The 21,090-nt window shown below is 36.9% G+C and overlaps 1 long non-coding RNA gene across 1 annotated transcript; it reads left to right on the plus strand.

Moving 5' to 3' along the window:
- Positions 1–302: 302 nt before the first annotated feature.
- On the plus strand, positions 303–9,874 carry LOC140852658 (uncharacterized). The gene is made up of 3 exons (XR_012135555.1): positions 303–405; positions 712–839; positions 9,430–9,874. It is a non-coding gene; the product is annotated as an uncharacterized lncRNA (long non-coding RNA).
- Positions 9,875–21,090: the final 11,216 nt, after the last annotated feature.

Below are 21,090 nucleotides of genomic sequence, written 5' to 3' on the forward strand. Positions count from 1 at the left end.
TAAATCAGCCACCTAAAGAAGGGTCCTAAAATCTTAAAACTCTCCCTCTCCATGCACCATATGAAGTCCCACACCAACCAAATTTTGGATACCTATTTTCTCTCTTTTTGCATGAGCTTTTAGCATGTAAGAACCATGAGAATCTCTCCTATTTCCATGTGATATCTGGGTGCAAACAAAAATTAGGTGGGCGGCATAATAAAGAGAGAGTCCAAGTAGAGAGTCCAAGGCTACTTGGACTCTTATTTCCTATCTAAACTCTATTCCTTCACCTATTTAAACCTAGCACCATATGGAGTGTTGAAGATGGCTGATGGTGATCAGATTTGAGATGCCAAAATCAGAGGAAGATTTGTGTGAAAAATTCAAGGGGAGAGGGCACGATGAATAGGTCCTTGGCATGAGGTAAGTAGGTGCTTATCCCTTCTTTCTTACCAACAACCAAGAGTTGGTTGTTAGGATCATATATCTCTCTTTCTTGTCCATGTTTGGATATGGATTTTTTCTCTCCTCTTTTTCCAAAAGTTGGATAAAATTTTTACAACTCTAGCGTAGAGATTTGGTACATGAGTTTAGGAAGAAAAGAGAAGAAAAAGTTCTTCTCATGATCTCTAATGTAGAGATCAACATCTTTCTATTTTCTTTTTCTTCTCTAAGAGTGTCTTGAGAGAAAAAAAAAAAATTTAACCATTAAGATGCGATCTCTGCAAGGGAGCTAGCATTTTGGTGAGATCAATAAGCTTCTGATCAGATCAAAGTCTCAAGTGGATATCCGTAGAAGCCGAACACTTGTGCAGCTTCAGAGATTTTTGGAAGATATTCATGATCATCAGTTCACGGTGAAGATCAACTCATGCCAAGATATAGAGTTTATTTATTTTTTTCTATTTAATTTCTATATTTGAATCCTATCTCACATATGTCGATCCTATTTATGGTATTTAGATTTGATCTTATGCATGCTTAAATTAAATTAGATTTAATCTGAAAATTTTTAAATTCTCTTACGTACTTATTTTGAAAATTTTTGTATGTATAAATTATGAAACCCCAACAGTGGCATCAGAGCTATGTTATATGCATGAGATTAAGATTTTGATCTGAAATCTGTAGAGAAAAATTTTATATCTAAAAATTTTTGATGTCGTTCTGACATAAGGTTGTCTTGACATAACTTGTTATGCTGAATGGTTGTCTTAGAATGATGTTAAAATTTTTAATTAAATAAAATTTTAGATCTAATTTTTTACATATATGTGATATATGTTTTATCATTTGGATCTGAAAAGAGTTTTGAGATCTATTTTGATTCATATATATGATATATGAAAATATTTTAGGACTTCAATTTATTTCTATGATCTGAACTTATTCATGTATATGATATATATTTATATGTATGATCTAAAATTATTTCAAGATCAAAATATACTTTTTATGTAAAGAATTTAGATCTAAAAATTTAGATTTAAGATCTGAAATTAGTGTTTGTGCATGAGAGATTGGTCATGGGTAGATCAAATTAGATCATGTAATTAGATTATATCTGAAATTTTTGATTTGATCATATTGGGTCTGAATCGATTTAACAATTGATCAAATCGAGTCAAGTATTAATTAGAGTGAGATTAATAAAGCTTAAGATCATACAATTGTTGTTGATCGAATCGATTGACATCCATATGTAGAATCGATTAACCTAAGGACCTAATTCAGCTCTATTGCTCGAATCTGATTCACCTAAGCTAACCTATTTGGATCAATTATCCAATTGATGTCTAAGATAAGTAATTGAAAGATAGTTATTTAATTGGTTTCATTCACTGATCTGATCAATTTATTAGTATCTAAGACAAGCACTGGGGGGACCCCCACAATCTCTACTTACCCGATCAATTTGAAAGATTGATTCTCAAATATGGTTGCTTAGCGATTTAATTTATCCCATGCCAATTAGATCAATCATGTGATGACTGATTAGATGAGATCTAAACCTAAACCTCTTCATAAATATTAAGTCCAATGATCTTCTACTATTGTAGATGTGTGGGCATGTTACCGATGTTGATTGTTCTCAGCTAGTCATAGTAGTTCAGTTGCATCGAGAACATGCAACCACTCTATTAGCAAAGAGTTGCTCCAGGGTAAAGATGAAGTTGGACCCAATAACTATTAGGTGAGGGATCCAATGACGGCTTTGCATCTGCTTGTGAACGGTGAGTCTGACTTAACTAAGGAGTGTAGACAATAACTGTTAGGTGAGCCCACATGACTTAGAGACCAAGTAGCTGCAACATACTTAAAGAAGTATCTGGGCAAAGAGTTATCCATGCATCGATATTCATTTGTATTACCAATAACTGTTAGGTGAGGTGCATGACATTAGTGGGACCGCAGCACCCACTAGAAATTCAGTTGTCATGTTAGGATTTTTATTTCTCCACCCGAAGAGTGTGGAAGATTTGATAAAATAGTGAAAGTCTTTTTGCATCTAAAAGTCTCTAGAGTAAATTATAAAATAAATACAAATATCTAATTAGAATCTTTGCTCTCTGTTGTTCATTATGTCAGCTTCCAATTCTCTAGCTCAAATTCTAAATATCAATCGATTAACCGAAACTAATTATATAGACTGGCTCACAAACTTAAGAATCATTCTTAATTTTTAAAAAATTAAGCAATGTTCTCTACCAGATTATTCTGATGTTAACAACTTGTCTAACTCAAAGTCAACGAGCTATACTTAATAACTGGATGGACAATGTCAATAAAGATGGGTGCTATATGTTGAAGTCATATTAGATGAACTCCAACGTATGCATGAGCACATGTACACTGCCAACGACATATTGATTCATCTACAAGTATTGTGAGGTAATTAGAGTCGCACAGCATATGAGATGCATGATGGACAGTCAGTCTATGATCGTTATTTGATGATGATCAAGGATATTAAGGAGTTCAAAAGGCTCGACATGATCATGCACAAAGAATTGCTTATGGATTTGATCCTGTGATCCCTGTTTAGTTTATATAGGTAGTTTACGATAAACTACCATATGAATGACCTTATTGGCATCTTATCTAAATTGATCAAATTGTTGGTAATAAAAGAACATTGAAAGAGTTTAGAGGTAAATACCTGGAGAGCCTAAAGAAATAAAGACATGCTTAGAGTAGGCATGTCAAAATTGTTCAATACTATCCTTACGATTTCTTCTTCTCCCAATTGAACTATAGACTCTAGTGATTTTATAGAGTCGATGGAAAGGTAGAAGACTGAGGAAGTAACCCTTGAAATTGGCAAAAGGACAAGAGTTGCTGCTGTGGCCATGGGTATATGTCCTTTGTGATCATCATTTGGATTCAGTTCTTAGAGACAATCTCTATCATTTGCATGATGATGTATTTGTGAACTTAATTGAGCAAGCAGTGAGTGCCATTGGATCTGAGAGATCCAGAGTTGAGATAAACCTTAAGTATATGTGGAACCTTAGGCTAAGTCATATAGGAGAAGAAATGATTAACAAACTAAAAAAATATAGGCCTTTGGGCTTATTGACTATTTAGTCATATCTAGTTTGTACATCATCTCTTTGAAAAAATATGACCAAGCTACTCTTGTGAGACAAGAAAAAAAAAAGGGGGCCACTAAAATACTTATCCTAATACACATTTGATGTGTGTAGCCCATATGATGTGTTAATAAAAAGAAGTTATCTCTATTTGTTACCTTTATCGATGATCAGTTATGGTATGGATAAGTATATGAGATATAAATCTAAAATTTTTGAAAGGTTCAAAGAATTCAGATGAAAGTAAAGAAGCAAATCGATAAATTTTTAAAGATACTTCGATCGGATCGAAGATGTGATATCAATGAAAAAAATTTCTTGATTATCTCATAAAATAATATTATTTCATATTAGACCCCTCTTAGTACATCTCAACTTAGTGAGATAAGAAGAGTCATGGGACCGTATGAGATATGGTCCAATCCATGATGGAATTCATTGATTTATTTTGTTCCTTTAGGGACATACTTTAAATCTATAAAATTGGGTTCTTCTAAACCTGTTCCTACCACATCGTATGAGATATAGCATGGTGAGAAATAAATCTTGATTATTTCAGGATCCAAGGATGTCTAGCCCGTGTCAAGAACAGCAAGTGAATATATTAGAGGATAGGTCTATAAAGCTCATCCTAAAAGAGTTTGAGATACTACTTTTCTTTTGAAAGATTGCAATGTGATTGTGACCCAACATGCTATCTTCTTGAAAAATTGTTTAATCAAGATAAAGCAGTGGGAGAAAAGTTAAGCTCGAAGAGAATATCTCTGAAGAGCAATGAGCCAGTATACATATATTCCTCCTCCACCTTGTACATATAGTAGGATCTCTAATTCTCTCAAAAGATATTTGGGTATGCTTAACAGAGAATGTAGAGAAAATCATTCTCATGGGAGATGGAGAACATAGAGATAATCTCAGAACCTACAATGAGACGATGTTGACATCGACTCCAAAAAAAGGATATGAAATAGCTTTTCTGAATAGATATCTTTTGAAGATTTCTATATGGAGTAGCTTATGAATTTCACTTCTCGTGATATGAGATCACAAAGTCTGTAATAATCTTAGAGTTGGAACATTCATTTCGATGATATGATGAAATTGTTTGATCAAAAATGAGAAATTATGTATTTCCCAAAGGATCAGTGGGAGTGTCCAATACTGACATCGGTTAAAATATGGTTGAATATAAAATTTTTCATGAAAGACATAAAGCAAGCATGCTAAAGATCTATAAAGATAGATGCAATTGGATGCTTGTTTTTCACAGATAAAGTACCGAGAGTAGATGCTGAAAGGATTCAGCATAGAAATCTCGAAGAGGGGTCTACTACCCTCTTAGGCATAGATGTATGCCATGTAATATACTTGAACTGATATAGTACTGTGAATGTCACGAGTAGATATCAGTTGTATCTAGGCTGAGAGTGCTGGATTGCTGTGAAAATATCCTTAAGTACTTAAGAAGAACTAAGGATTTGTTCTTATTTTGAAAAATGATCAAAGCTAGGAGTGAGAGGATACACCAATTCAGATTTTATGTCTGATGTTAATCATAGAATATCTACTGCATGGGTATGTTCATATCGATATCTTGGAAGGATTCTAAGCAATCAATCGATGGAAGCTGAGTACACTGTAGATGTGTAGGATGTATTCTGATTTTTAATGTTAGTTACAGAATTGAATATTATGCCATCAGATACCATAACACTATACTGCAAAGACAATGGCACCATAGTCCTTACTAAAAAGCCTAGGTCTCACCAGATATCCAAGCACATAGAGCAGTAGAACACACGACTACCTTAAGTAGAAATACAAAGAGGTACAGAGAGCAAACTCTACATGAGATATGGTTGACCCACTGATAAATTACTTAGCTAGCCTAAGACTAAAGCCTGTCTTATAAAGATGGGGCTTGATGCATGGCAGATTGACTTTAGTGCAAGTGAGAGATTGTTGGATGTATGCCCTAGAAGCCAATCTTGGCTGACGCATATCAAATTTTTAGGATATGATTTTGTGCTTAATGGGTATTTATATTACCATTCATATTTTATGTGTCCATGAATCATCCAAGAGATTAACAAGATGATGACACATATTCTCAAAGAGTTGAGAATTTGAGACATGTCATTGATGGTTAATTTCTAAATTGCACCTGATCATAAGATTATCATGGAGATGATGATTGATCTGATATCTGATCGCTTCCTTCGGATAGATAAGTCTCGAGTCTGCGGTGTAGTGACACTGGAGCGAGAGTACAGGTGGTTGTTAGAGAACAACTAACACTGAGCGTGACCAACATGAGAAGTCATATAAATGTCTACTCACTCATTAGTGACTTTCTCAAAACTACAGTTGTATGATTGATCCTTTGACCTATGGTGCTATAGCTACTCGTAGTGAGGTTGCTCGAGTTTGACTACACATAAATATGAATCTCAATGAGCCCTTGTAGTGGATGTTGGCGACAGTTGGTCCACTGTAGGAGTAAGGTGTGCACCTAGATGGGATCTATCAATCCTAGCAGAAGGGAGTAGCCCTATGAGATTTAAGAGGCTGAGTCCTTAAGTCTATGGCCATAGCAGTGTGATTGATGGAAAAAATTTTCATGAGAATCACATATAGACTCAAACTGATTGAATCTATTATATGATCGATGATGAGGTTTGACGATTTATCCATGACCTGTCATCTGGTCGAACTCACGATAGAGGGACTGTATCATATGTTAACTGCACCTAGAGGTTCATCACCTTTTATTCTGCTAGATTGCAACTACATACTGCTAGATGTCACTGATAGATTGTGAGACCTACGAACATCATCTTGATGATCGATGATCCTTCGTGGGCAGAGTCGAAATGATTCCAATGCAAAAGTTGTATTAAGTAACTCGCTAAAGAGTTAGTGATTTATAGGAGGATTAATTAGCAATTGATTACTAATTGACTCAATTTAATTGAGCTATGAGGCTTGCATCAAGTCTAGTTAAATTAGATTTAATTTGACTTGACATGGGTTTGATTTGATCAAGCCTAATTGGGCTATAAGATAACCAAATTGCATGGAAGAATAATTTTTTATTGAATTAAGATTTAAGTTTGATCTAATTTTTAATTAAACTAAGATCTAAATAAGAATGTTTGAGTTCCTATTTAAACTAAGAATTTTTATCTTCATGGATACACCAAATCCTAATTGGATTAGGATTAAATTGAGTTTGACTCAAGCACCAAGAGAGAGTCCAAAAGGACTAGGACTCCTTCTCTAATTAAGTGATATTTAATCTAAATAGTTTGAACTCTAAATCAGATTTAAATTTTTATCTATTTGATTTTAATTAATTTTTAATATGATTAAAATTGATTAGAGTTTAAATTGATTTAAACCAGCCACCTAAAGAAGGGTCCTAAAATCTTAAAACTCTCTCTCTCCATGCGCCATATGAAGTCCACACCAACTAGATTTTCAATACCTATTTTCTCTCTTTTTGCATGAGTTTTTAGTGTGTAAGAACCATGAGAATCTCTCCTATTTTCATGTGATATCTGGGCGCAAACAAAAATTGGGTGGGCAACATAACAAAAAGAGAGTCCAAGGCTAGTTGGACTCTTATTTCCTATCTAAACTCTATCCCTTCACCTATTTAAACCTAGCACCATATGGAGCGTTGAAGATGGCTGATGGTGATTAGATTTGAGATGCCAAAATCAGAGGAAGATTTGCGTGAAAAATCCATAGGGAGAGGGCACGGTGAATAGGTCCTTGGCGTAAGGTAAGTAGGTGCTTATCCCTTCTTTCTTACCAACAACCAAGAGTTGGTTGTTAGGATCATATCTCTCTCTCTTGTCCATGTTTGGATATGGATTTCTCCTCTCCTCTTTGTCTAAAAGTTGGACAAAATTTTTACATCTCTAGCGTAGAGATTTGATGCATGAATTTAGGAAGAAAAGAGAAGAAAAAGTTTTTCTCATGATCTCTAACATAGAGATCAACATCTTCTTATTTTCTTTTTTTTCTCTAAGAATATTTTGAGAAAAAAGAAGATCTTTCAATCATCAAGATGCAATCTCTCCAGAAGAGCTAGCACCTCAGTGAGATCAATAAGCTTCTGATCAGATCGAAGTCTCACGTAGATATCCATAGAGGTCAGATATTTGTTGGCTTCAAGGAACCTTCGAAAGACATCCATGATCATCAGTTTACGGTAAAGATTGACTCATGCCAAGATATGAAGTTTATTTATTTTTTTCTATTTAATTTATGTATCTGAATCCTATCTCACATATGTCAATCCTGTTTATGATTTTAAGATTTGATCTTATGTATGCTTAGATTAAATTAAATTTAATCTAAAAATTTTTAAATTTCACTACGTACCTGTTTTGAAAATTTTTGCATGCATGAAACTATGAAACTCCAACACTCTTAGGTCTCTCTTTGGGTTCTTCTAGGGCTTAGGATTCCATGTTATTTTTTATATGAGAAATTAGATTAGATCTGATTTTTATCATAAAAAATTAGAGAAAAAAATTTTTCTTGATGATGCAAAAATGAAGAGAGAAAAGTTCTCTCTTATGTATGAAAGAATTGAGAAGAAAGAGTTCTTCTCTTGATCTCTATCATAAAGATCTGATACATGGATCCAAAAAGAAAAGGAGAGGATCTCTTTGTTCTTCATCTTTTTCATGTTCTTCTTAGATCAGCTAATAAAAGGTATCTTCATGAGCTAGCACTTTTGGAGAAATTGATCAGCACAAAGGCTTCGTGTGGATACCTATAGAGATCAAATGCGTGTGTGACTATTGAGTATCATGAAGAACCAACTATTATAAATTTTTGATGCGATAATCTGCTATCTGCACTTAGGTATTAGTTTTGAACTCAATTCATATTTTAGATATGATCTAAATAAAATAAAGATCTATATTTGCTAAAATTTAGATTTTAAATTTGCATACATGCATATTAGTTCATGTCATAGATCATGTATGGTATTTTTAGATTTGATCTATGCATGCATTGTAGATTAAATTATTTAATCTATATATGTTTCATAATAAAAATTTTAAAAATATATGCATAAAGCCACCATGCTTCCTTTCAGTCTATATAACTCTGTCAGAGAGATTTATCTCCAGTGAGAGAGTAAATCAAGTATGCAAGCTAAAAAAAATTATTTATGGATTAAAGCAAGCATCAAAAAGTTAGAACATCTATTTTGATGAGACAATGAAATCATTTAACTTTATCAAAAATATGTACAAGAAGACTAGTGAGAGTGCTATTATCTTCTTGATCTTGTATATGGATGACATACTACTTATTGAAAATGATATCTCTATATTACAATTGGTCAAAACATGACTATCACAAAAATTTTCTATAAAAGACTTGAGTGAAGCATCCTATATGCTTGGTATAAAGATCTATAGAATAGATCAAAAGGATGCCTGGCTTGTCCTAGTCAAGATACATAGACTTTGTGTTAAAGAGGATCGATATGGAGGGAAGTAAAAGAGGTTACTTGCTCATGAGTCATGGCATACAACTCTCTAAGAAGATGTCTCCTAGGACACCTGAAGAGAGAAATAAAATGAGTTCTATTCCTTATGGTTTGGCTGTAGGATCGATTATGTATGCTATGTTATGTATCAGACTTGATGTGGCTTATGCCTTGGATATTGTAAGCAGATTCAAGCAGATCCAGGAGAGGATCATTGGAAAGCTATGAAAAACATACTCAAGTACTTGATAAGGACTAGAGATATTTTTCTTATATATGAAAGATCTGATTTGAAACTAAAAGGTTATACTGATTCTAATTTTTATTTTGATTTAGATAATAGCATATCCATATCTGGATATGTGTTCATCCTGTATGGTAGAGCAGTAAGTTGAAAGAATTTCAAACAGCAAACCGTTGCTGACTCAATCACTGAGACTGAGTACATTGCTGCTAGTGAGACTGCTAAGGAGGTTGTCTGAATGAAGAAGTTCATCTCAAAATTGGATGTGATTTCAAAAATTGAACTCATACCTCTTTATTGTGATAATACTAGGACAATTGCTCAAGCCAAGGAACCATGGTCTCACCATAAATCCAAGCACATCTTAAGGTGGTTCCACTTTGTTTGGGAGATAGTCGAAAAATGTGATATGATCGTGGAAAAAGTTGACACCAAGAACAATATAACAGATCCGTTCACTAAGACCTTATCAATGTAGTAGTTTGATCATCACCTAGATAGCATGGGCATCAAGTATAGGGATGATTGGTTTTAGTGCAAGTGAGAGATTGAAAGAATTATGCCCTACAAGCCAATCATATATGGTATGCGATGGTATATTTTTCTATATTTTATCTTCTAAACTCATGTACTTGACATTGTTAATTAATAAAATAAGCATTTCAATTCATCATATGCTGCATCTTATTATTGTTTTAAGATTATAATGAACTCATAGATCTAGACAATGATTTTAGAGTCATGATGAGATCACGTCAGTGAAATCTAAAATATTTTTAGTCATTGGTTTATTGAGTCAGAGATCAATGATATCGATAAGGCTGGTACATCCTATGTATGCTTAATGGTGAGGGTGGTAGATCTCACAACCACTTATGTGGTGACACTAATACAAAGATATGGAAGATCATTAGAGAATGAGCTCACTGAATTGATCTATGAGAGAACATCTGATAGAGTCTTATTTATATGTCAGCTGATTGTTCTCTAGTGGAAGTTGTGCAAGTGATCCTTTGACCTAAGATCATCATAGTACCTTGTGTACATGAATTCATGTTTCGGTTCACTTCCTAACTTGATTCTTTGATCCTTATATGGGGTGTTCTGGATATGGTAAAGTATACATAAAGATCGTGAGTGGTCAATAAGGGATCAGTCACTCCTAATAAGAGGAACGAACATCCTCTGTGATCTCATAGGTTGATAATTCTGAAAATCTTTGGCCAAAGCAGGATGATAATTAGAAAGAAGTTTCTAATGTATCATTAACTGAATCATCACCTTCTGATCGATATATATTTAGATAAGTAATTGAGCTTGACATGATTCTATACCCAAGCTCATCTGGGATGTTGTATGATTAAAGATTGAATTACACAGTAACTTGCCAGTGAAGGATATTTTTAATATTTCTATCAAATTTTATCTCTTTCGAATTGTTATAACATATTGCTAGATATCAATCTTGACTTATGGACTCATAAGAATTAAAAGAATTTAATTTGATAATTATTAGAAAGAGTCCTAGTTAATTGGTGCAATTAGGCTGACCTAGTCTAATCGGATTAGAGTTAGGTCAAGAGTCTGAGTCCACTACTGGCTAGATTTGGATCCCAATGGGTCACATACTTTGAGATTTGATCTTAATCTAATTTAATTAAGATTTAATATAAATTCTAAAGGATAAATTGATATGCTAGCACATTGTATTAACCCGAATTTTCAATTAGGTTAGTTCAAATAAATTTGAGCTAGTCTTAACCTATTGCCTTTGATCTAATTAGATTAGGTCTAATTTATTTGATTAATTTCCTTATCTTAGAAGTATTTCAGATGGGAAAAGAGTCCTCCATGCCACTAGGCCCACACCATTTATTTATTGTCGCCCCATATTTATTGGCTCCTAAGAGAAGGAAGAGTCCTTCTGCATTATAGCACCTAACCACCTTCTATTTATTCACTCATTCCTTAATTGTCACATGCTAAATTAATTCAAAAAATTTATGAGGCATAGAAGAAGAGGAGTTCTTCTGTATAAAGGCTCATATGTACTAATTAATTCATTAGAGATTTAATGCTGCACATAGGAAGATGGAGCACCAAGAGTTGGCGGCCCTTGGGACTCCCTATCGTTTCTTCATCTCATATTTATATGGGATGTCTCACATGGGTTAAACTCCTAAAAAAATTAGTTCTTAGGTGTGTGATAAGATAAGAAAAAGTTAGAAAAAAAATTAGAGCAAAAAGACAAAAATATTGAGTGAAAAAAATAGAAAGAAGAGAGGAGATAAAAAAGGCAAGTGTGGTGTGCTTGTCCTAGAGTTTGATTTCTTCATGTATTAGAGTATAAAATCAAATTCTAGGTTGTGAGATTTCTGGAGAGAACTCTCTTGGCATGGTCCTAGTAGAGAAATTGAAGGCAAATGGATGTTGGTGTGATTGTTTTTTGGGAAGGAAGTCGATAGCATACTTATGAAGAAAAGACTGCGGCGCTGCACCAGTTGGGAAGGATCTTGATCATCTTCCGTGTGGATCACCGTTGGAGGACTTTTACTTTGGTGTCTCATGAAAATCATCATTTTACTATATTTCTTATTTTAGAAAGTATAAGTTTCTAACTCTTTGCATGCTTAATTTTGGTTTGTTCAACATCTACAAGGTGATTCTAGGGTTTGAGTTTCAGTTGGCTAGTTTTAATTGTTAAAGCTTTTGATATAAATGTTAAAATTTTTTAAAAAATTTATATTTTGCTGTGTGACTGAAATCCAACATGATCCACCTCCACATAGAGCTCCACCTTGCTCTGGACTCCTCCTGGCTCCTGAAGATCTACCTTGCACTGAGCTTCCAAAGCTCCACCTCGCATTGGGTTCCCCGCTAGTTAGTAATATGTCCTATCATTCTCTTTTTTTCCTCCAGAATAATCCTATTGTCATGCAACACCTTCAAAATTTCTCCACTAGCTACCATCCTGTAGCTTTTTGAATCTAGTCTGCTCAGTGAGATAAGATTCTGTCTAAAATTGGATTGTATCGAATCTCCCACAATCTACTCACTACACCATCATATGTCCTCCAACTGACCATCCCGATGCCTTTGATCGCATAACTCGATCTATCCGATAGATAAATAGTGCCCTCACTACTCTTTAGGGAGTCAAACTACTCCTCTCTGCAATATACATGATAGGAGCATGCAGAATCTAAAATCTACTGCTGGAAAGAAGTAGATACCTCATCAGATATCTCGAGGACATCATCCTCTGACTCATTGCTGGCCGTCGCTACAGTAGCCCTCGTCCGATCTTTGAGTTACGAGCAATCTCTGGTTAGATGCTCCAACTCATCACACCGATAATATCTGGTCTTACTGAAGTCCCTCATCTAAGACTTGGATTGCCCTCATCGTGATCTCCTATTGCTCTATTTACCACCTCCTACTCCTCCAAAAATTGTTAAACTGAGCTACCACCTAAGCTCGAAGTCGGATTCTCCCATCTGAGAACCTCATTCTCGAGGATCGCCATGATGAACTCATCCATCTTGATGGCACTCTTTCTCACTAAAAGAACAGTCACCAAGAACTCATACGAAGAGAGAAGCGATGCTAGCAAGACCAGCACCCTGGTCTTCTCCTCAACGTTCTCGCTAATACTAAGGAGGTTAGTGAAGATCTTCTGAAAGTGGCTGAGATGCTCCTACATGCTCTGTCCCTCAGTTATCTACTGTTGAAAAATATGTCCCAAAAAGCCAATCGTCAAGCTGTTGACGGTTGAGCAACCAAGTATTGTAATTGATTTATTAATAAATAAAATATATTTAGTATTTTCATCATAAGTTTTCATCTTCTAATGAACTCCGTTGTTATGATGAAGTCCTTAGGACTATTTAGATTCGATAAAGAGAGGATTTATTGATTAGTCCTTAAAACAGTTCATGACCAAATGATAGGCTGTTAATAAGGACGACAGCTTCTATCGAGCATAGGTCGCTGTAGGCCATATGGGTTGGTTGTCCTCTTAACCAAAGAGTGTGGAGACACTGGTATGGCATACAGGTGAGATGTACTGGTACATCATCATTGAACATGACCAACTCCTGAGTATTCTACTGTCGAGAATATCTCTGATGGGATATAGGTATAAGTGTCCCTTAGACCTGAGATCGCCTCAGTGACTTGCAAGCAACTCACTGTGCTTTGGTACTAGACTAACTGAATTTCTAATTCAGGGATGGAAGGCTTCTGGGCACAGTCAAGTACTTGTGAAGTCAGAGTATGATTGAGATGGGATTGACCACTCCAAGAGTTGGAGAAGAATGAGTCACTGTATTTCAATTAGCAAAACCTTGGCCAGGATAATCCATCAAATGGATTTGATATTTTGAAATACAATGTGGACAACCTGATCAGAGTTGACAGTTGAACTTTGAGGTATCCTATGATCATTTTGGTCAAGGGAATGAATTATATGAAAACTATATCCGCATGGGTTCTAAGGATGTTGTTCTACACATTCGATCTATCCGGTCGTCGGGTACCATTGCTAGATGATCACTTTGATTGGTACAGGAATTTATTCTGTACTACCGACTTAGGTTCGGACCTATGAGGTTACACACATTAGAGTTCATGATCCGATCGGATGGTTGATCAACGATTAAGAATCGTTCTAGGGTTAAATGATCAATATGATTGACATTTAACCCAGTGCAAGTGTTGCAGGAGGATCGATTAGCAATGCGATTGCTAATTGACTTAATATGATTAAGCCAATGAGTTGAGATTAAGTCTAATTAAATATAATTTAATTAAATTTAGTTTGGGCTTGATTGGATCAAGTCCAATTGGTTTATTGGATAAGCCAAGTGCAAGAAAAAACTAGTCCTAGTTCAACTAGGACTTGGGTCAATCTAATTTCTAATTTGATTAAAAAATTAAATTAGATTTAAATCTAATTTAATCTGATTAAATTAGATTTTTAATTAGGTTAAGATCTATTTTAATTAGATTGATCTAATTTTATTTTGATTTGATTTGAGAAACCAAATTAAAAAAGTCATAAGATAGAATCCTAGTAAGACTAGGATTCCACCTTGCGCCACATAAGCCTTCCCCACGCCCTCTCTCTCATTCAACGCCAATCTCCTCCTATTTTGTGCGACAAAAGCCCTCTCCCAGGTCTCTCCCACGTTCACAAAAGGTTTCCTCTCTTCTTTCTTACATGGAAGATGGTTTGGATCAAATCAAAAAGGAATAAGTTTGGATTTCGAATTCTATGAGATAAAGTTTTAGAAATCCAAAACTCTTTCAATTTTGCACCGAATCTATCCAAATTTTTTTTGAAATTTTTATGGATTTTAGGGTATACATTGTGCACCCTTTGATGGTAATCCATATATGAAAATAAGGAGGAGGTGCTCAAGAATTGGGCGCCCCTTAACTTGCCATGTTTGGATAAGCCTTGACTAGGTATTTGACCTAGAGAAGGACTCTATCATATCTCTCTATATAAAATGAGTTTTTTTATAAATTTTTTGAGAAGATATAGATTTGAGAAATCTTTAGTCCATCCAAAAATTAGAGAGAAAGACCTTTGGGTCATGGAGATATAATAGACACAAGTTAGGGTGTCTAGAGAGAAAAATGAGAAGAAGAAGAGGCTCTTCTTCTAGGGTTGTTTGTTTTCATATCTTTTCTCCCTCCATCTTGAGTTTCCTGAGAGCATCTCAGATCTAAAACTCTTCCTCCTACATTTTATCTTTGGAAGAGTCCAAATCAAAAGAAGGAGGCACCTGATCAACCATCAAAGAAGGATCAGTGCAGAACTAGTATACTGTGCTGATTTCCTGAAGCAGGACTTCTAATCGAGATTCGTGGGCTCGTGTGGATGACTCCTGAAGGCTGGATGCATGTGTGGCTTGCAACATCATTCTCAAGCTCAGATCAGTGAGGTTAGAATGTCTAACTTGCAAGGTAATAGATCTGATCTATTGTTTAACACATACATTAGATGTAGTATAGAAACATGTTGATATGATCAACATGTAGTTCATGCTATATTTCTATATTTTAATTTTTGATTTAATACTATGTAATAATTATATAATAAGATCTTAGATCTAGAGATTCTCTAGTTTTAAAAAATAAATTTTAATTTATTTTAGTCTTTCGCTGTATGATCTTGAAAAAGTTTCAAGATCTAACCCTGAAACCCTAGATCTGGTTCCTACAATTGGTATCAGAGCTTAGGTTCTTTATTACATGATTATTTATACATGTTTAGATTATTTCTTAGATTAGATTTAATTTATAATCTAATTATTAAATCTAAAATTAAAATTTTAGATCAATCACGAACTGCAACGTTATCCTGCTGTAAGGTTTACCCCTTACAGTGCAAAGGTTGTCCTAGTTTGTGTAGATCTATCTTTAATCATAAATTTATTAGATATGATCTAGATTAAATTTATGATTTATTAGATTTAAAAAGTATTTAAATCTGAAATAAAATCTCTTTGTTAATAATTTTTGTGCAAAAAATTGTTTAAAGTTGAAATTGTTTCAATCACATGAACCTGTTTAGATTAGATCTAAAGTAGTTTCATGTTTATTTCACTTGTATCTTGATTATGAATCAAACATGCAATATGGTTGGTAGAATCATATTGTAAAATTATTTTACAAATATGAAAATTATTTTTTGAAAAGTCGAACCCAACCCTCAGCCCAAAACTTAATTAAGAATTAAGAAATTGTTTGATTAGGTTCTAGGATTGTGAATTGAAGAACCTAAGACACAAACCATAACACATTGGGTTAATGGGTTAGTAGGAATTAGGTCCATTAATTGGGTTAGACCTATGGTTAGATTAAAGATGGACTTAATTAGAGAATTGACTAAATCTAATCAATTGTTGTCTTAGATTAGGTCAAGGATTCTCTAGATCAATTACAATAGTTGTAGTTGGTCAAGTCCATGTCTTTAACGAGAACCAAATGGACTTGATTCTTGGCTAAGTGGTCTAGCACGAACTGTTAGGTTGATCTAATCGAAACTAATTAAACCAGTTGGTGTCTAAGGTAAACCAGACCGATGGTTTTTAATTGGGAGCCCGCTTACCTGGCCATTTCTGATGGTGTCTAAGGCAAGCTTTGGCAGACCCTCCCACTGATTAAACTTACTGGCTCTTGATGAAATTATGTTTTGATCAGATCACTTGACTATTCGAGCTGACCCATGTCAGCTAGGTAAATCAGTGTGACTGATTTAGGTGCTCCTAGACTAGCCCTTTTAATGGTCTCCCTTAAGCTGACTTGGTGAAGCCAGTGGGAGGATCATGATAAGCTGGTTCATCTACCTCATCCTCTATATTATTTAAATTTTTTAAAATTATTAGGTCCTTAAAATGATAAAGTTATAGAGATAACTGAGTCATAGCCTCCCATTAAGGTGTTTGATAATGAGTCCATTAACTCAATAATCATTGCAGATCCAAAGGCCTGGTGATTGTTGACTAATAAAATTATCACTCATCATATGACGACTTGGAAGGGTCTCTCTAATGGTGGTTAAGTGAGCCAACCAAAGTTGGGCTTAATCATTTATTGGTTAGATACATCAAGTATAATCATGTTAATGGTTGGACCTAACCGGATCCTTACAGTGGAGGCCAAAGCCTACTGATTAGGTTTCTGGGGCAAAATTAAAATTACTAAAATTATTTAAAGAAACAATTGGTTATGAACCTACCGTTAGATGTATATGGGTTGGCCAACCAAAGTTGGGCTTGTGTGCAGTCTAAGTGGATTCTAGTACCCACTAAGGAATTAGGGTAATTCCTCAAATTGGAGGTAGAGGCTACCAATTCGAATAAAATAATGGGAGAAACTTTTTGATTAAAGTCTAAATCTTTAGGTTTAATGAATTAATTACTAATTAGGTTATGATTTTCTTTTGTACAGATATGGCCACTTCCCTATCGCTCCGATCATTGTTGGACAATGATAAGTTGGTGGGACCCAACTTCGATAGCTGGTACCGAAAGTTGAAGATAGTCCTGGAGCATGAACGGATCCTATATGTGATAATGGATCCTGCACCTGAAGAGCCAGCTGTCAATGCACATGGAACAGTCAGAGACACATACCAGAAGTGGCTCAGTGATCGGACCATGGTGCGCTGTATCATGCTGGCTGCCATGAGCGACGAGTTCAGTCGCAGATTCGAGATGGCTCAGCCAAAGGACATGCTTCAAGTGTTGGAGGATGCCTTTGGCACACCCGATGACGTGGAGAGGCACAAGACTAGTTGTGCCATCTTCAACGCCAAAATGCAGGATGGTGTCTCTGTCACTGATCATGGATCATGTATTGTACATGATCGAGCTGATGGAATGATTGAGCAAGCTCGGCTTTCCCTTGCATGAGCAGCTTGGAAAAGATGCAATACTGAACTCGCTGCCCAAGTCTTATCTCCCATTCCTCACTCATTATAGAATGACAAAGCCTGAAGTAAACTACCACGGATTACTGGAGTTGCTTCAGAACTTTGAGAAAGATCACCAACTCCATAAGGAGTCGGTGAACTTAGTGGGAGGATCATCTTCTGGTTCTCGACCCTTTAAGAAAAGAAAGAAGAACAAGAAGAAGAAAGTGAAGAAGGTGCAAGTTCAGGCAGGGACATCAGTGCAGGGCCAAACCAGAAAGATCAAGCCTGATAAGAGTCTATTCTACTGGCAAGCACCCTAGATTAGATAGTGTGTGTCAGATATCTACTTATGGCATTGTAGGCTAGGTCATATAAACAAGAACAGAATAAACAGGTTGACTCAAGAGGAAATCCTCAAAGTTAGTGATTATGAATCATGTTGTGATCCAGGTGGTGTGCCCAAGGCCCAGGGGACCAAGGCTAAGGCCAAGGTCCATCATCCATGAGGGCTTCATGGAGGCTCTAGGGCTAGTTGGGCCCTAGGTTGAAAGGTTGTGGGCCTTTCGGGTTCTTGAGGTCTAAGTTATATGGGCCTCAAGAGACCAACTCTTTATGGGCCAGGTCTGGGTCCAGGATAGGTGAGATTAGGTCCAGTCATGGGTGTACATGGGCTTGGGTTAACCTAATCTCTCATAGAGTTGGTCAAGGGAGTTTTGGGTTTGGGTCACTTGACCCTGTGTTTATATATACATGTACTGTATAGGTTTGATCAAGCCAAGGAATACAAGACTCTTTCTCCCAAATCTCTCTCTCTCTTCTCCCTCTCTCTCCAGCCATTCTTCATGCCCCAAGAGTAAGAAACCCTAGGGTTTCTTGCCGCCAGGTCCCAAAAAGGCAGGAAAGCAAGGGAGGTGCTAGCCCCTCCCCCCTTTGTGCCGCCAGCCATTTCTTCTCTCCCTCTCTTGCAGCCACCCAAACATTATGTTCAGGACCTGGAATCTCTTGAGAAGAGGTTGGTATAAGTTCTTCTCAGATTTGGAGTTGATCTGAGGTTGTTTGAGGTGCGGGTGAGATCTCCATCAACATATCTACAGAAAAGGCTGCAGCAGGACAGATCTGCAAGGTCTATCTCCATCTATCTTATTCCCTATCTAGAACATCCTAATTTAAGATCCATAAATTAGAAGACCTCGACCCAGGCCTGATCTGATTGGGTACCAGATCTTGGATTTTTTAGAGGTGATCTTAGAGGCGTTCTTCATCTGGAACAAAAGGCTGACGGAGAAGATAGCAACCAGGCTGATTTCGTCAAAGGCCTTCAATCGAGTCCAGAAGTCTTCAGATTTGTTTGTTGCTGGTTCTGCTGCACCCAAGTCCATGGGAGGAGCCAGGATCGTGCTCCAATAGTTGGTATTAGAGCCACATTGGTGAGGAAGCGGTTCCAAGCACGAGAAGTTGAAGATCCCAAGTGCTGAAAATTTTCAGTAAGGTACCATCAAGATATATTCTATACTTCTTGATTTTATATTGCTTGTTTGGCTTGGATCCAGTCATGGACAGCAATATGAAGGTCAATTTTGAGAAGTTTGATGGCAAGGAGAATTTTTTTATGTGAAAATTCGGATGGAGGATCTTCTGGTGCAAGCAGATCTGGATCAGGCTTTGGATGAGAAGCCTGAGGGAATGACAGATAGACAATGGACATTGTTGGAGAAGAAAGCATGCTCGGTGATCAGAGGATGTTTGGCGGATGCGGCGTTGTATTCGGTGCTGGAAGAAAAGACCCCGAAGGGCCTTTGGTCGAAGTTGCACACCATGTATATGGGGAAGAATATGTGCAACAAGTTAATGCTGAAGAAGAGGTTGTATAGTCTTTGGATGCAGGAGGGATCTGATGTGATTAGCCACATTCAGAGGTTCGACCAGTTGTGCACGGAGTTGATAAATATCGGGGTGAAGCTGGATGAGGAGGACAAGTCCCTATTGCTTTTGTGTTCACTGCCAGGATCATATGACTCTTTGGTGACTACACTACTCTACGGCAAGGAGACTTTGGAATATGAGGACATGGTCTCGGTGTTGAGGCCTAATGAGCAGAGAGAAAAGTTGACCAGAGATCGGGCTCCCCAGGAGGGTTTGGCAGTAGGGGAAAGGATAGATGAGGCAGAGGCAGAAGCAAGTCCAGGGGACGGTCCAAGTCCAAGAAGGGAAAGAAAGAGATGAAATGCTTCAAGTGCAATGAGTTCGGGCACTTCAAGCGAGAATATCCACTATGGAAGAGCAAGAAGGGAGAAAGAAGTGGCTCAGAATTAGTGAGTGTAGTTGCTGGGCAGCAGGTGGAGGATGATCTACTTATGGTATCAGATGGTCACAGGCATTACACAGAGGAGTGGACACTAGACTCTGCGTGCTCACATCACTACACACCACACAGGTCTTGGTTTGTGACATACACCAAGACAGATGAGGGATCAGTGACTCTAGGCAACAATCATCCTTGCGAGGTGGCTGGGATAGGGACAGTCAGGGTGAGGATGTTTGATGGGATTGTGAGAACATTGACAAATGTAAAGCACGTCTCAGAGCTGGAAAAGAATCTGGTGTCACTAGGCTACTTGGAGCGCAGTGGATACAGCTTCAACAGTAGGGCTAGAAGTGGAGTACTGAACATCTCCAATGGAGCTATGGTAGTGATGAGAGGTAGGAGGTTGGACAATAACCTTTATCGCATGGAGGGATCTGTGGTGACCGGAGAGTCTGATGCAGTAACTGCAGCACAGGACCAGGAGGGGGCTTACAGGATGTGGCACTATCGCCTAGGCCACATGGGTGACAAGGGGCTGAGGGAGTTGAGCAGGAGAGGACTCATCTCTGATCTGGAGAATGGTGCTATAGGGGAGATCTGTGAGGCTTGCCAGATGGGAAAGCAGAGGAGAGTTCAGTCCAACATCAGTACAGCCCGCAGTGCAGCCCCTCTGGAGTTAGTACACACGGATGTGTGGGGACCAGCCTCAGTTTTAGCTAGGAATGGGGCCAGATACTTCATGACCCTGATTGATGATTTCTCAAGGAAACTCTGGATTTACTTCATGAGAGAGAAGTCTGAGGTCTTCACCAAGTTCAAGATCTGAAGAGCTGAGGTGGAGAAGGAGCAGGGGAGGAGCGTGAAGTGTCTGAGGTCAGACAATGACGGGGAGTACACCAGCAGAGAGTTCCAGGATTACTGTGAGGAGTGTGGGATCAGGAGACACTTCTCATTAAGGGGACTCCACAGCAGAATGGGGTGGCCGAGAGGATGAACAGAACACTTCTGGAAAAGGCACGA

This window comes from Elaeis guineensis, chromosome 11 (assembly GCF_000442705.2).
Source record: "Elaeis guineensis isolate ETL-2024a chromosome 11, EG11, whole genome shotgun sequence".
In the NCBI taxonomy this organism is placed as follows: Eukaryota; Viridiplantae; Streptophyta; class Magnoliopsida; order Arecales; family Arecaceae; genus Elaeis; species Elaeis guineensis.